The sequence below is a fragment of the Heptranchias perlo genome, chromosome 3 (genome assembly GCF_035084215.1).
Source record: "Heptranchias perlo isolate sHepPer1 chromosome 3, sHepPer1.hap1, whole genome shotgun sequence".
Taxonomy (NCBI): Eukaryota; Metazoa; Chordata; class Chondrichthyes; order Hexanchiformes; family Hexanchidae; genus Heptranchias; species Heptranchias perlo.
In genome coordinates, this window is record NC_090327.1 from 136,211,926 (window position 1) to 136,226,374 (window position 14,449).

Below are 14,449 nucleotides of genomic sequence, written 5' to 3' on the forward strand. Positions count from 1 at the left end.
CCAGAGGTTGGAGGCCACAGCGAGAGGACAACCAGAACTTAGTAATCAGCCTTAAGTAGCAGTAGAAGTGGCAACAGTGTTATGATTTGGGCTTTTAAAACATTGCCGTTTCTTTCCAAACAGTTTCACAGGGCAGCCCATGAGCAGAACTCACCCCCTTGTGATCAGGAAGTGCACTTATTAATTTAACATAGCCTGGGTGAACCAGTTAATCCCAATTGCGGTAAGTTGTGTACTGAATTTTGCAGTCACACTCTACTTTCTTAATCACTTTGGTCAACTTGATATCAAACACAGATCAGACTTTCACAGGCTAAAATCACCGACAGTATTGTACTTCACTTAAATCACATATATAAAGGAATCAATAGATTATGTAAAGTGCTGGTAAATACAAGGTGATTTGGTCATACCTACATTAACCATAGGATAATGCCCAAGGGATTTGCTTCTCTTTTTAAAGTTCCATTTTCAAGCCTAATAAGCAGGAATGGTCTTTGAAATGTGAAAATAAATCGGTAAAAATTTGTCTAGGCCCCTGTTCGGTCTTAGACTCGGCCCTGCACCACCAGTGCGTGCCCCGACCAACAGGCCCGAGGCCAGCCCGAAATTGGACGTACGGCTTCATTAACATTTTACACAAGAGCTGCTGGTGCGTGGTGCCTCCACAGGCAGCCCACGCATTTGAACAGTGGGTGGGGGGGTGGTTGCAGTGGAGTAGGGGGGAGGGCGATTGCAATGACCGTAGAGTCGGAGAAACACTCCTGCTCCTTCGGGCTCCACAGGATGGTTTTATTAGCCCACTGGCACATTGCATTTATCAGTGGGTTATCAGAGTATGTGTCGTATTGTCCAAAGTAGGCACAACACCTAGACCGCCATTTTTAAAATTGCACTAAGCAGGTATCAAAACATGAAAAATGTAGTGTATATTCTGGTCAATACTATGTGAAGTTAATCACACCACCACCTATTTACCTGTAATGAAGCATACTATTCTTTTCAAATGAGTTTTTCCCTCTTACAAAGAACAAGTATGCAGTGGAGTGCGAGATGGTCACCTGACTGCGCTGGGCACAAGTTTTTAAAGGGACAGTGTAGCGGTGAGTTTCCCCCATGGCATTGACTGCAAGATGATATTTGTATGCGGAGGGTTGAACTTCTTTTAAAGAAAGAAGGCCAGACCTTGAATAGGCAACTTAATATAACTTGGAACATACCGCGATGGGGAAGGAGCGGCTCCGAGGAAATTCTTGGCCATCGTCCTCAAATCTAATTAAGGACATCAGAGAGGAAATATAGCTTGAAGTTACTCTGTTTACATAACTATGATTCATAGATGGTGGGAGCCCTTGCCCAGATAATGTGTGTGTTTTATCTGGACTGGTTACTCCCAGCTCCGCAGCAACCACCCATACAGGCCAGACACCAACTCCCACAAAGAAATATAAAAAATCTGGTGTATTGTAAGATTCGAAACAAGATGGGTCTCTTGTCTCATGTTTATGTTGCTGTCGCCACTGCATGCTGGTGTAATGTTTAATGTTTCCAGTTACCAGCATTTATAATTTAAAAAGCAGAACAGAATTCTGTACTTTAATGATTACTAGTTACCCCTAGTTACCTCTCCAACATCCCATGATGCGTCACCGAGCTTTTATATGTTTCTTTAAAAGTTTCTTTAATATCCCTCCATGGCCTCGCCCCTCCCTATCTCTGTAACCTCCTCCAGCCCTACAACCCTCCGAGATCTCTGCGCTCCTCCAATTCCTGCCTCTTACACGTCCCCGATTTTAATCGCTCCACCATTGGCAGCTGTGCCTTCAGCTGCCTAGGCCCTAAGCTCTGGAAATCCCTCCCTAAATATCTCAGCCTCTCTACCTCTCTCTCCTCCTTTAAGACGCTCCTTAAAATCTACCTCTTCGGCCAAGCTCTTGTTCACCTGTCCCAATATCTCCTCATGTAGCTCAGTGTCAAATTTTGTTTGAAAACCCTCCTGTGAAGGGCCTTGGGACATTTTATTATGTTAAAGGCGCTATATAAATGCAGGTTGTTGTTATTTAAAAGGGAGGGAGATGTTTTATATTCTCGAAGCAGCAGGGTGTTTTCTTTTGAAGTTCAAAAGAAATACAATTTTGAAAGCCTTCAATGCATTTAAAAGCAAAGCTGTGATAGTTGTTTTTAATGATGGTGCTACTATTGTGTCCTGTATTCACTCAAACAATACAAGTTTGTATACATATGCCATTGGCACATATGAAAACTTTTTAAAGGCTTGTAGCTTGAGAGCAGTGATATGATATCATATTCCAAATGCGAGGCGATCAAATGGCAGTATGTGATATATTCCAGTAAGTGGAGTACAATAACGAGGGCTCTCTGTTCAACCCTGGAGTCTCACTGTGTTTACATGGATATTGGGCTGGCAAGGACACACTCAAGCTCGTAGAGGTCACAAGGTCCACTTATGGGAGTAGCCATTGACACTGGACCCGAGGAAATACCTGGTGTAAAAATGCAGATTGGAGCGAGAGGTCACCATAAGCCTCCTTGTGGTTAGCTATGGAACGATTGGGAGCTGGTCCACCAGCCCATCTGACCAGATAGAGTAGGTGTGTGACACAGGAATGCGACAGGAGGTAAAACAGGAAAGGAAATAAATTCTTTCTGAAATTTGTACGTGAGGAATGTATTTTGCAGCAGAAATCCATTTCAGAAGCATACATTTGTATACTCACATTGATGACCTCTGCTATTTGCCCTAGATTTCTTGCCAGTCAATGGAAAGTGCAAAGCACTGAAGCCAGGGTTTTAAGTTCACAAAAGTGCACGTTTTGGAAATTGCCTTCCACTGTGAAAACTATTACCTTTTGGCAAGTAGCTACAAGCAGATCACTGTTTAACAGAAAAGCTTCTTCAGGTACATAATGGCAAAATAAATCATGACACTTGAACTTTAAATGGCAACTGAATAATTAAACGTGAATAATTGACAGGATCTCTTTATTTATTCTCTGGATGTGGGCGTCGCTGGCGAAGCCGGCATTTATTGCCCATCCCTAGTTGCCCTGAGAAGGTGGTGGTGAGCCGCCTTCTTGAACCGCTGCAGATTCTTTGTTGCAGTTTTGATGCACGCGAGTGGCTCGCTTGGCCACTACAGAAGGAAGATAAGAGTCAACCACTTTGTTGTGGAACTGGAGTTACGTATAGGCCGGACCGGGTAAGGACAGCAGAATTTCTTCCCTAAAGGACATTAGTGAACCAGTTGTGTTTTTACAACAAGCTTCACGGTCACTTTTTAACTGATACCAGCTTTTTCATTTCCAGATTTTAAAAATCGATTTCAAATTCTCAAACTGCCGAGGCGGGATTTGAACTCACGTTCAGCTGGATTATTAGTCCAGGCCTCTGGATTGTTACTCCTCTTGCTAAATCTCTTTTTTTTGGCTTTAGAAAAAATATAATGAAGAAGATGTGATGAATATTATTTCCTGATGCAACAAAAAAATATGTATACCCCAGTTATATAGACAGCTGTCTGCAGCGAAATGTCTCTAGAAATTCAGTGACTATTGTCCCAGTTACAGAATTAGTGTATGAGCTATGCCATTACAATCAAGAGCTGATCTCTAACTGCAGCCGCATTGTAATACCCACGGAATGTCTGTTGGCACCGTGAACTCTGGTAACCTGTGCAACGTACTAGTGAATGCAGTTGTTTTTGGTATAACATGGAAAAAATGACTCTGTTGTGTAGTGCTGGGTCTCATTTGATTTGTTTAAGTGGTTCTGTCTTCAGTTCCTCTCAAGAAAAGCTGTCTGAACCGGTGTAAGCTAGCTGGCTTACAGTCACTCAATTTCCACTGCGGGAAGGGGCGGTGAAATTTGTGGGAAATGACTTGTCTTCGGACTGTGTTTGCTACACAGCCTCAGATGCAGCGACGCTGGGCAAGGCTACTGCTTTACGGGCTTGCAGGCACAAGTGTATGAAATTGTGAGATACAATCTCCAAAAACCTGGTAGAACTCCTGCAAAATCTCATAATCCCACGTAATAAAAGTTGATTTTGATTTATCCCATCACGATAAACCTAATTATAAATGGACAGAATCTAAATCATTAGTAAAAGCCCCGGAATCCCACCTAAAAGAAATATATATGATTTGACGAATGCAGTCACCGTAAATCTATGGCTCTGTTCTTGAGAGAAGTGCTGGTCTTGACAGTGAGGGTGGGGATTGTCCCACTCCTCGCAATTCAGCACCGAAACAATGAGCACAACTTTCCGTTTTAGAGAAGAGATGAAAATGCTATTATAAAAATAATAATGAATACTGGCATTTATATAGGACTTTACTATTACGAAACACCTTGAAAGTGCTTCATACAATCAAATTACTTCTGATGTGCAGTGATTGCTATTTTCCTCCATCCACGCTGTTAGCCCTGCAACGACCCTCCCTGGCACTAATGTTCACGTTGGTGCCAGGAAGTTAGGGTCAGGGTTGTTATTGGGGAGGGGGGGCGCGGGGAGAAGTTTGAACATTAGAGGAGGATATGTTGTACGCCAGTGGTTTCCAAACCTTGCTATTCGTGGGGAGCTCCTGAAAAGGCAGCTTGCAGATTCTGCCCTTATTTGGGCAGAAATACAGTGAACTGGGAGCAGCGGGATGAGAAACTGAGGCTGAATCCGTTTCAGTCAGGCTCCGGCCCTTTGCTCGCTCCCATTAAAACTTCCAATGGGAGGATGCTACTTCTGCCCCCTGTCCCGCCATCGATTTTGAGGGCATGTCCAGTGGGACGCGAGGATTCCCTGCAGCCTCTTGTATGTAAAGCAGGCGAACGGGGCTGTATGGTGGGCTGGTGCACACAATGTTAATGACCTTACATTGGCTCCCAGTCCAGCAATGCTTCGGTTTTAAATTTCTCATCCTTGCGTTCAAATCCCTGCAAGGCTTCTCCCCTCCCTATCTCTGTAACTTCCTCCAACCCCCAGAGATCTCTGCGCTCCTCCAATTCTTGCCTCTTGCACCTCCCCGATTTTCAATGCTCCACCATTGGCGGCCGTGCCTTCAGCTGCCTAGGCCCTAAGTTCTGGAATTCCCTCCCTAAACCTCTCTGCCTCTCTCTCCTCCTTTAGGACGCTCCTTAAAACCTACCTCTTTGACCAAACTTTTGGTCACCTGTCCTGATATCTCCTCATGTGGCTCGGTGTCAAATTTTGTTTGATAATCGCTGCTGTGAAGCCCCTTGGGATGTTTTACTCGGTTAAAGGCGCTGTATAAATACATGTTGTGTTTGCATTCAAATGGCAATCGATCCAAGGGAGATTAGTTACTGTTTATATGAGGGAGCAGCAGCGAATGACATTGGAGGCTTCTACATCTTCTGCCAGACCAGCTTGTGCGCTCCTCCCCCCAACGGCTAGGGATTTGGGAGGGGGTCACGGCGAGGTCAGACAGGTGGGGGGTGGTGGGGGGAGGGTGGCGGTGAAGTCCCATGTCGCCACACTTCTAGGCTCAAGTCTGGAAAAATGATTGCTTGGTTCCCAAAAGCAATTGTTACTCCAGGGATAAATAGTCAAAGAACGAAGTGGACTCCCCTCACTGATGCTCGTCACGTATACATTTTCTAGTGCTTACGTTGACAGGGATGTAATTATTTTTTGTGTGAGGATTTGTTAAGAGGACAGTAGGGCCCAATGTGTCGGTCGTTAAAGTAAATGTGATGAACAAGGCTCCTGTGTTCGATTAATAGGGACCCTCACCACAAACAGTGGTCAAAGAATTAGTCAAAGACATACTCATAACCACAAGGACTGTAACTTGAATAAAGCAGAGTATCAGTAGCCTTTTGTAAAAAAAAAGTATAATTATACTTGACATCCTTTTGTATAAGTTTGCTGTTTAAAAATGTTCAGAGTGAGTAGTGATGGGGAATGTGGCTTGGGAGGGTCCTGACTACATGAGGAAGCTTAATTAACAAAAGTTGAAGAGAAAGCTGTGTTAATGACCGTTGTTGGACTCGTCTTGTCTGCAGTAATGTTCTTCCCAGTTTGGCACTTAAAGCAGAACGATTTATCGTGAAACGAAAGCTCCTTTTGACGTGACTGTTGCAAACTGGGATTTTGTGCAGGTAATTAAGCACACGATTAATGCATTAGTGGCTGTGTAATAAATAACTTGTCTGTCCCTTAATAATTGGTTAACGTTTCAAGAGTAACCTTTGTGATGAGCGTTAGCTTGTCTGTTCTCTCCACAGATGCTGACTGACCTGCTGAGTATTTGCAGCATTTTCTATTTTTATTAAGGGACAGGCCTGATTGAATTGAGCCAGCCAGTATCGGATCCCTCGCCACTGATACCTAGGCTACACGTGTGAACTGTGCTACGATTGATGTAGGCTTAATGATGCTTATCCGTAGAGAAACTTTCAGTTATGCTACAGACCAGTAGCAGCGTTTCATTTGAGTGAAGTGTTCAGTTTTGGCAGCAGCTGCCTTACGGCAGCAGAGAAATAACAGATGACGGAGACTATGGAGGATGGAGAATTATTCATTCCAAGGAATTTATTGGCACAGAACCAACTATTTAGCTTTTAAGAAAACAGCAGCATCTGCATTGTGTTAGACTCTGCAGGAACCTAACAAGAGGGGTAGGGCCTTTGACCCATCAAGCCTACTGTCATTTTGTTAGTCATAGTATCAAAGTATGGTACAGCACGTGAGGAGGCCATTCGGCCCATCATGCCTGTGCCGGCTCTTTGAAAGAGCTATCCAATTAGTCCCACTCCCCAGCTCTTTCACCACAGCCCTGTAAGTTTTTTGCCTTTAAGTATTTATTCAATTCTATTTTGAAAGTTACTATTGAATCTGCTTCCACCACCCTTTCAGGCAGCGCATTCCAGATCATTACAACTCGATGTGTAAAAAAATGTTTCCTCATGTCACCTCTGGCTCTGTTGCCGATCACCTTAACTCTGTGTCCTCTGGTTAATGATCCTTCTACCACTGGAAACAGTTTCTCCTTATCTACTCTGTCAAAACTGTTCATGACTTTGAACACCTCTATCAAATCTCCCCTTAACCTTCTCTGTTCCAAGGAGAACAATCCCAGCTTCTCCAGTCTCTCCACATAACTGAAGTCCCTCATCCCTCACTCTAGTAAATCTCCTCTGCACCCTCTCTAAGGCCTTGACATCCTTCCTAAAGTGTGGTGCCCAGAATTGAACACAATACTCCAGCTGAGGCCTAACCAGTGTTTTATAAAGGTTTAGCATAACGTCCTTGCTTTTGTACTCTGTGCCTTTATTAAAGCCCAGGATCACATATGCTTTTTTAACACCCTTCTCAACTTGTCCTGCCACCTTCAAAGATTTGTGTACATACACCCCCAGGTCTCTCTGTTCCTGCACCCCTTTAGAATTGTACCATTTGGTTTAAATTGCCTCTCCTCATTCTTCCAACCAAAATGTATCGCTTCACACTTCTCTGCGTTAAATTTCATCTGCCACGTGACTGCCCATTTCGCCAGTCTGTCTCTGTCCTCCTGAAGTCTGTTACTATCCTCCACATTGTTTACTACATTTCCGAGTTTCGTGTCATCTGCAAACTTTGAAATTTGTAGATGACACAAAACTTGATAGCAATATAAACTAAATGGTACAATTTTAAAGGGGGTGCAGGAACAGAGAGACCTGGGGGTATATGTGCACAAATCATTGAAGGTGGCAGGGCAGGTTGAGAAAGCGATTTTAAAAAAGCATACGGGATCCTGGGCTTTATAAATAGAGGCATAGAGTACAATTTTCCTGGGAAGTAGCCGGTGCGATGGGAGCGGGGGGGAGCTCCGAAAATCGGGGAGATCCCGTTTGGGTTTGGAACCCGGCTCCAACCCGCAGACTTCCGGGTTCCCCATTGACGCGTCTGGGTGTGCGCACCTCCCGAATGTGGAAGTCCCACCGGCAATGAAAGCCGGCGGGATGATCATTTACACAGTTGTTTAGATAGTTTAAGTACTTGAAGTATTTAATTTTCTCCACATTGAGGCAGGGGTGCGATTTTCAAACATCCTCAGCGTGTTTCCCGTGCTGTGGGAAACACTCCCTGTTCTACCAGATGTGTTTCTGCCAGCAGCCAGTGGGAGATTCAAATGCTTATTTGACAGATGGGGAGAAAAGATCACTTCTTGCAGCAGGGCACTCAGTTCTTTCAGAAAAAGTTCTGGCTGCGAGATTGTTGTGTTTGCACTGAAAATTCTTACTTTCCACTTAAAATTCTTCTGTTCACACATATTTAACTACTTTGCGGACCCCCTCAAACTCACACCGTCAGGATGGAGGGCGTCATGGCTGCATTCACCACTACATCCGAGGACGAACAACATCACCAGCCTCGCCAGGCACGGCGTCCACCTCCACCACCTGGAGCTCCACAACACAGTGCTGCGCCACAGGGACCTGCTCAAGAGCACAGAGGGCAACAACAGAGAGGGGTGCCACTTGAGGAGGCCCCATCCACATCTGCCACCTACATGGAGGAGGAGGAGGGCAGAGCAGTGGCTCATCTGGCTGCTCGTGAGGCCAGGGAGTCACTGATATGTGAACAGTTCTCCTAACATCAGACAGTATGAATAGTCCAGTCCTCACACCACCTGGACAGAGCAGCGCCCACACCAGCCCCCACCCGCACCCCCACCGCCCCGCACAAAACAGTCCTGCAACTACACATAATCCCACTGTAAAATGACCCAATGAGTGGCATCAAGTGTCGCTGTTCATGGTGAACCTCATGAAAGGGCCCTCTCACAAAAGCCAGTCAAGAAAGGGCAAGACATGGCAGTGGTGGTGAGAATTATGAAATTTAATGTGAGGTTTAACAAAAATCAAATATAAATAAAAAACACGACCAACCGTCAAACACCCTTGTGAATACCCTTCATGCTCACAAAACCTTCGTCTTTCTTTTCCGACTACTTCCACTTGGTGCTTCTCCTGTGGCTGCAGCAGAGGTAGTGGCAGGTTGCTCTTGTTCATGCCCTGACCGATTAGATGCTTTGGGCCTACGCCCTCTGGATTTTGGTGCCCGTGAGGGCCCCTCCAAAGACTGCTCCACCTGCACCTGTGCAGGGGCAGACTCAACCACCTGGAGAGGAGGCAACATTGCGGGTACTGGTTGAGAGTGGGGGCAACGGGTGAGATGTGGGAGCACATTGAGTGGCGTCCCCACTTCCATGTCCCCTTTCGTCATCATCCCTTCCCTGGGCCAGGGCACACCACTCCTGGACAACAGTTTGGAGGACATGTGCGATGCTTTCTAAGACCAGTGCTAGTGTATCTGTCTGCCTGTTTGAGGTGGCAGAATGTTGTTCACCCTGAGTCCAAAGGGCCGTTGTCAGGGCCTGAATGGACTCATTTGTGAGCTGAGCTTGAAGCTCCATGGAGGCCAGCCTTCTCTCCATCGCAGACATTTCCGCACTTACCCGCGACACTATCTCAGAGATGCCCTCATGTCCCTGTGACAGTATCTCAGAGATTCCCTCCTGTACCTGTGCCACCATTCCACTCATGCAGGAGTTGGACTCTTCCATCCTCTGTTCCAGCACCTCGCAAATGTGCTGCTGCCCCTCGATCATTCTCCTTTTAAAGGATGTCCCCCAGGGTTCAGCATCTGCGTCCAGCTGAGCAGAGCCTGGAGAGGAGTGATCCCACCGACACGGACTCTCCACAGCTGCCCCTGCCTCCAGGGTCTGCTTCTGCTCGTGTGTGTGGTGACTCACCAGGTGCCAACCCAGCTAACTGAGGACTAGGACACACCGAGGTGTGAGTATCTGCGCTGGTGGATGGCTCACTAAGATGTGACGGTGCCCCCTCAGAGGCCGGCAGGTCCGTTGAGGTATCGCCCTCTGCCATCACAGCAGTCGCTGAGGCCCTGTAAAAGAACAGAAGGCAATATTAAGCATCATCACAGATGTATCATGTTGCGGTGAGCATACTGAGGTGTTGAAGATGACAAGCATTGTTAACATCAATTGATATTGTGTATGATGAATGTTAAAATTATGTCACCAGACGTTTGTCGGGTGCCAGTCTCGGCGTCCCCGACGGACAGACACTCGAGGGTGTGGCTTAGCTCCAACGCCTCCTGCTCCGCGTCTGTAAGTACGACGATTTATTGCGGCCCCCCTCTGGTCCTCGCCCTCTCCCGTGCATTTGAGCTCTCTTCTCCTGGAAGTGGAGAAAGTACAGACTTGTGAGTGAGTGATGGTGGCATGACCAACTGATGAATGCATTGGTTTGGGTGAGGCTGACCGTGAAAGAGATGCATCAGAGGGTGAGTATGAGACAGAGACATCACATTGTATGAGGATTGGGTCGAGTGGTAGTGGTGGGGTGAGTAACGGGGAGATGAGGAAGTGCTGAGGAAGTGAAGGTAAGTTGAGGATGAGCTTTGAGTGGGTGTGAGGAGTGATGTGATAGAGTAGTGTTGGCAGTGCAGAATGAGTTGTGGGGTGGGGGCAGTGATGTGGAAGACGGAGTGTAGGAGAATGAGTAAGTGTGCTCACTTTGGCTGACCTAGTTAGGTCATTGAAACGCTTCCTGCACTGGATCCAGGTGCCTTCTGTTCTTTTACAAGGCCTGCTGCTGGTGACCTCCTCTGCCACCTCGAGCCAGGCCTTCTTGGTGGCGGAGGCAGGGCACTTCCTCCCGTCTGCCAGGTAAAACAGATCCCTCCACCTCCTCACCCCATCCAGTAGCACCTGGAGTGAGGCATCGTTGAACCTTGGAGCAGCCTTGCCCCTGGGCTGCTCCATTGTGGTGTGTGGGTGTTTGCTCCAGGAGTAGCCATTGGAGGACTGACCCTTTAAATGGAGCTCCTCCAGCTGACAGCCTGTGATGGGGTGTGCAGTCCGCCCGCTGCGCAGCTTTCGGACGGCAAACCCGGAAGCCATGTTAAGTGGCACGAATTGAATCGCGATCGTGTGGGAAATGGACATTTTTTATTGGTCGGGTTAGCCACTGACCCCCGCTGCCATCCTGCCTCCACTCTAATATCGGGGCCATAGAGTACAAAAGCAAGGAAGTCATGATGAGCCTTTATAAAACACTGGTTCGGCCACAACTGGAGTACTGTGTCCAATTCTGGGCACCGCACTTTAGGAAAGATGTGAAGGCCTTGGAGAGGGTGCAGAAAGGATTTACTAGAATGGTTCCAGGGATGAGGGACTTGAGAGGAGATTGGATAGAAGTGTTCAAAATCATGAAGAGTTTAGATAAAGTAAATAGAGAGAAACTGTTCCCATTGGTGTAAGGGCTGAGAACCAGAGGACACAGACTTAAGTTGATTGGCAAAAGAACCAGAGGCGACATGAGGAAATACTTTTTTACACAGCGAGTGGTTATGATCTGGAATGCACTGCCCGAGGGGGTGTTGAAAGCAGATTCAATCGTGGCTTTCAAAAAGGAATTGGATAAATACTTGAAGGGAAAAAATTTGCAGGGCCGCGGGGAAAGAGCGGGGGAGAGGAAATAACTGGATTGCTCTTATGAAGAGCCTGCATGGGCTCAATGGGCTGAATGGCCTCCTTCTGTGCTGTAACCATTCTATGATTCTAATTATATATTGAACTTACATACTTGTATATGTACGGAATATTCATACAATTGTCATAGAAGTTTACTAATCGTCAGCACGATGCCACCTTTAAAAACTGTAAGGAGTGTATGAGCTTGTAGTGAACATTGTATTTTATACACAATAAGGGTAATTTTCTGAATTTGTGCTTCTTGTGGAGAGCCTCATCTGCCGGAAGCACATATTGGGAAGTCAGGCAAATGTGGCGCTCCATATTCTAACCTTTACGGTTAGAAACTCATCCACCACACTCACCCGAATTTCAAATATGTGCTCCCGATAGGTAATGCTCCCTGTCTGAAGCGTGAACTCGTAATGACTTGCTCTTATTGTTCTGTTTGTATATTTACCAGACTCCGAATTTTGTTGTTTCTGCCTCTTACAGTGAAGAGAAGCCCAAAGCTCCAGCTCTGAAGAAGAAATAAGTAAAGATAAATCCCAGGTAGGAAAAGAAACGAAAATAAAATATGAGAATTAGTTGGTGAGTGGCTGCAAGGCAGTTTCTGTGCGGTGATGTACTTGGTGGCAGGACAATGTATATAAGAGTTAAATTTTATGAATCTGTGCTCCCAGCTCCCATGACAGGAGCGAATATTGGGAATCTGGGTCAGTGCGCTGTTTGAGGTGCCATCTTTCACATGAGACGCTAAGCCGAGGTCCTGTCTGCCCTCTCGGGTGGATGTAAAAATCCCACGAGGAAGAGCAGGGAAGTTCTCTCTGTCCTGCTCAATATTTATCCCTCAATCAACACCATCGAAAACAGTCTCATTGGCCATTTAACTCATTGCCTTTTTGTGGTAAATGAACAGTATTCAGTGCAAAGCAGCGTATTTGCAAGCCTTCTGTGTTCTGATGAAGGGTCCACACCTTAGACAGATGCTGACTAAGTAGCACAGAAAATGTGTTGCTCTCAAACTGAAATTTAACTTAGTTTTCTAACTTTGGCCGCCCGGTGCGGAGTTGGGGGTGGAGGGAGGGGGCGAGTCAGAGGACCTACTCGTGGGTCTGCTCCTGGGCCTGGTCAAGGTGGCCATTGACAGGTCCAGGTTGGACGTGGCCCATGGGCAGGGTCTTTTTTTTTTTTTTCTGACACTCTGGGGTGCCTTATTGCCTTACAGATTCATTCCAGATTCCTTGCAGTGACATTACATCAAGCCAAAGCTCTACAAGCCAAAGCTCTACACTCTGACTACACTTGATCTTAGCCAAAAGGCCGAGAAGCGATCCGCTCTGGCTGCCGGCCTCTTCCGCGGCCCTGACCGTGCCCGGGGTGGCCTGGAGAAGGAGCACATGGTGTACGCCGGTACACTTGAGGCTTTCTGCGACCGGTGGGCACCTCAAGGACTGGAGAGTGTAGGCAACATCAGTAATAATATTATGATTTATGACTGGTAATATTATGATTTAATTTAATAAGTTTCTCTGTCCTTTTTGTACGATTCACGTTTAATCAGTTGTGCTTAAAAAAAAAACCTGTAAGTCAGTGGCAATTAACAGTCAATCAGCTGTATGTGGGTCCCTGACGAGGTGTTAATTATTGTGGGTGGAGGTTGACTGACCAGTTGTGACTAATGTGATTCTGAAAGGTACATATTAGAGGGATATCTGCAAAAGCACAGAGCTTTGAGCGTAGAGCTTGGCAAGGACAGGAGTTGGGTGAAACTGCTCAACAGAATGAATTGCAAACCGAGTGAGGACTTTAAAAAATGGGAATTTGGTGAGAGTGGGAATTAGGTGCAGAGGGGGAAGGAGGAGCCAAGTACTTTAAACCAACGGACAAGAGTAAATATATAAATAAACAATCTAATTAATTACATCTAAGGGGACAAAATTAAAATTAAGTAAGTAGAGGATAACATCATTAAAGGGATCCGAATTGTATTAAATTAAAATATGGTATATATAAATAATAAATAGGAGTTAAGAGGATACTAAACTAAAACATATATAAAACATACGAGACGTACGTATATATATAAAATGATGGGACAGCTGAGACCCATTGCCTACGCATCCTGTGCCATGTGGGAACTCCAGGATGCTTCACGTGTCCTGGATAACCACGTGTGCAGGAAGTGCCTCCAGCTGCTCGAACCTGAGCTCACGGTTTCTGAGCTTGAGGAGCGTCTGGAGTTACTGCAGGGCAAATGGGAGATTAAGAATTTCCTGTCCCGCACGTTCCAGGAGGTGGTCACCCCGCAGCTCCAGAGAGTTCAGGAGGATAGTAAGTGGGTGGCCATCCGGCAGAGTAGGAAGAGGCAGGCAGTGCAGGAATCCTCCGGGAGTGTGGCACTCACAAACCGGTTTTCAGTGCTGAATACCGATGAGGGTGACGGCAGCTCGGGGGAGCGGAGTCCTGAGCAAATCCATGGCACCGTGGGGCAAAGGACTGCACAGCGGGGCACAGCAATGTGTAGAAATGCAGCCGTTATAGGGGATAGTCAGGGGGACAGACAGGCGTTTCTGCAACTGCAGATGTGAGTCCCACATGGTGTGTTGCCTCCCCTGTGTCAGGGTAAAGGACATCATGGAGAGGGTGCAGAACATTCAGCAGTGGGAAGGGGGAATAGCCAGAAGTCATGGTCCATGTTGGAACCAATGACATAGGAAAGAAAAGGGTCGAGGTCCTACAGTCAGAGTTTCAGGAGCTAGGGAGGAAGTTAAAGAGCAGGACCTGAACGATACTAATCTCCGGATTACTCCCAGTGTCACATCCTAGTGAGTATAGGAACAGTAAGATAAGACAGGTTAATGTGTAACTGGAGAAATGGTGCAGGAGGGAGGGCTTCATATTCCTCGGGCATTGAGATCAGTTCT

The 14,449-nt window shown here is 46.4% G+C and overlaps 1 protein-coding gene across 2 annotated transcripts in view; it reads left to right on the forward strand.

The window, feature by feature from the left end:
* Positions 1 to 14,449, forward strand: part of LOC137320253 (neurocalcin-delta) — a 357,975-nt gene that overhangs the window by 109,605 nt on the left and 233,921 nt on the right. Inside the window, exon 2 of one of the 2 annotated variants that reach the window (XM_067982028.1) lies at positions 12,018 to 12,074. The exons of the other annotated variant lie outside the window; for it this stretch is intronic. The gene's annotated coding sequence lies outside the window, so the exon portion shown is untranslated. The remainder of the gene's footprint in view (positions 1 to 12,017; positions 12,075 to 14,449) is intronic. 2 annotated transcript variants of the gene reach the window in all.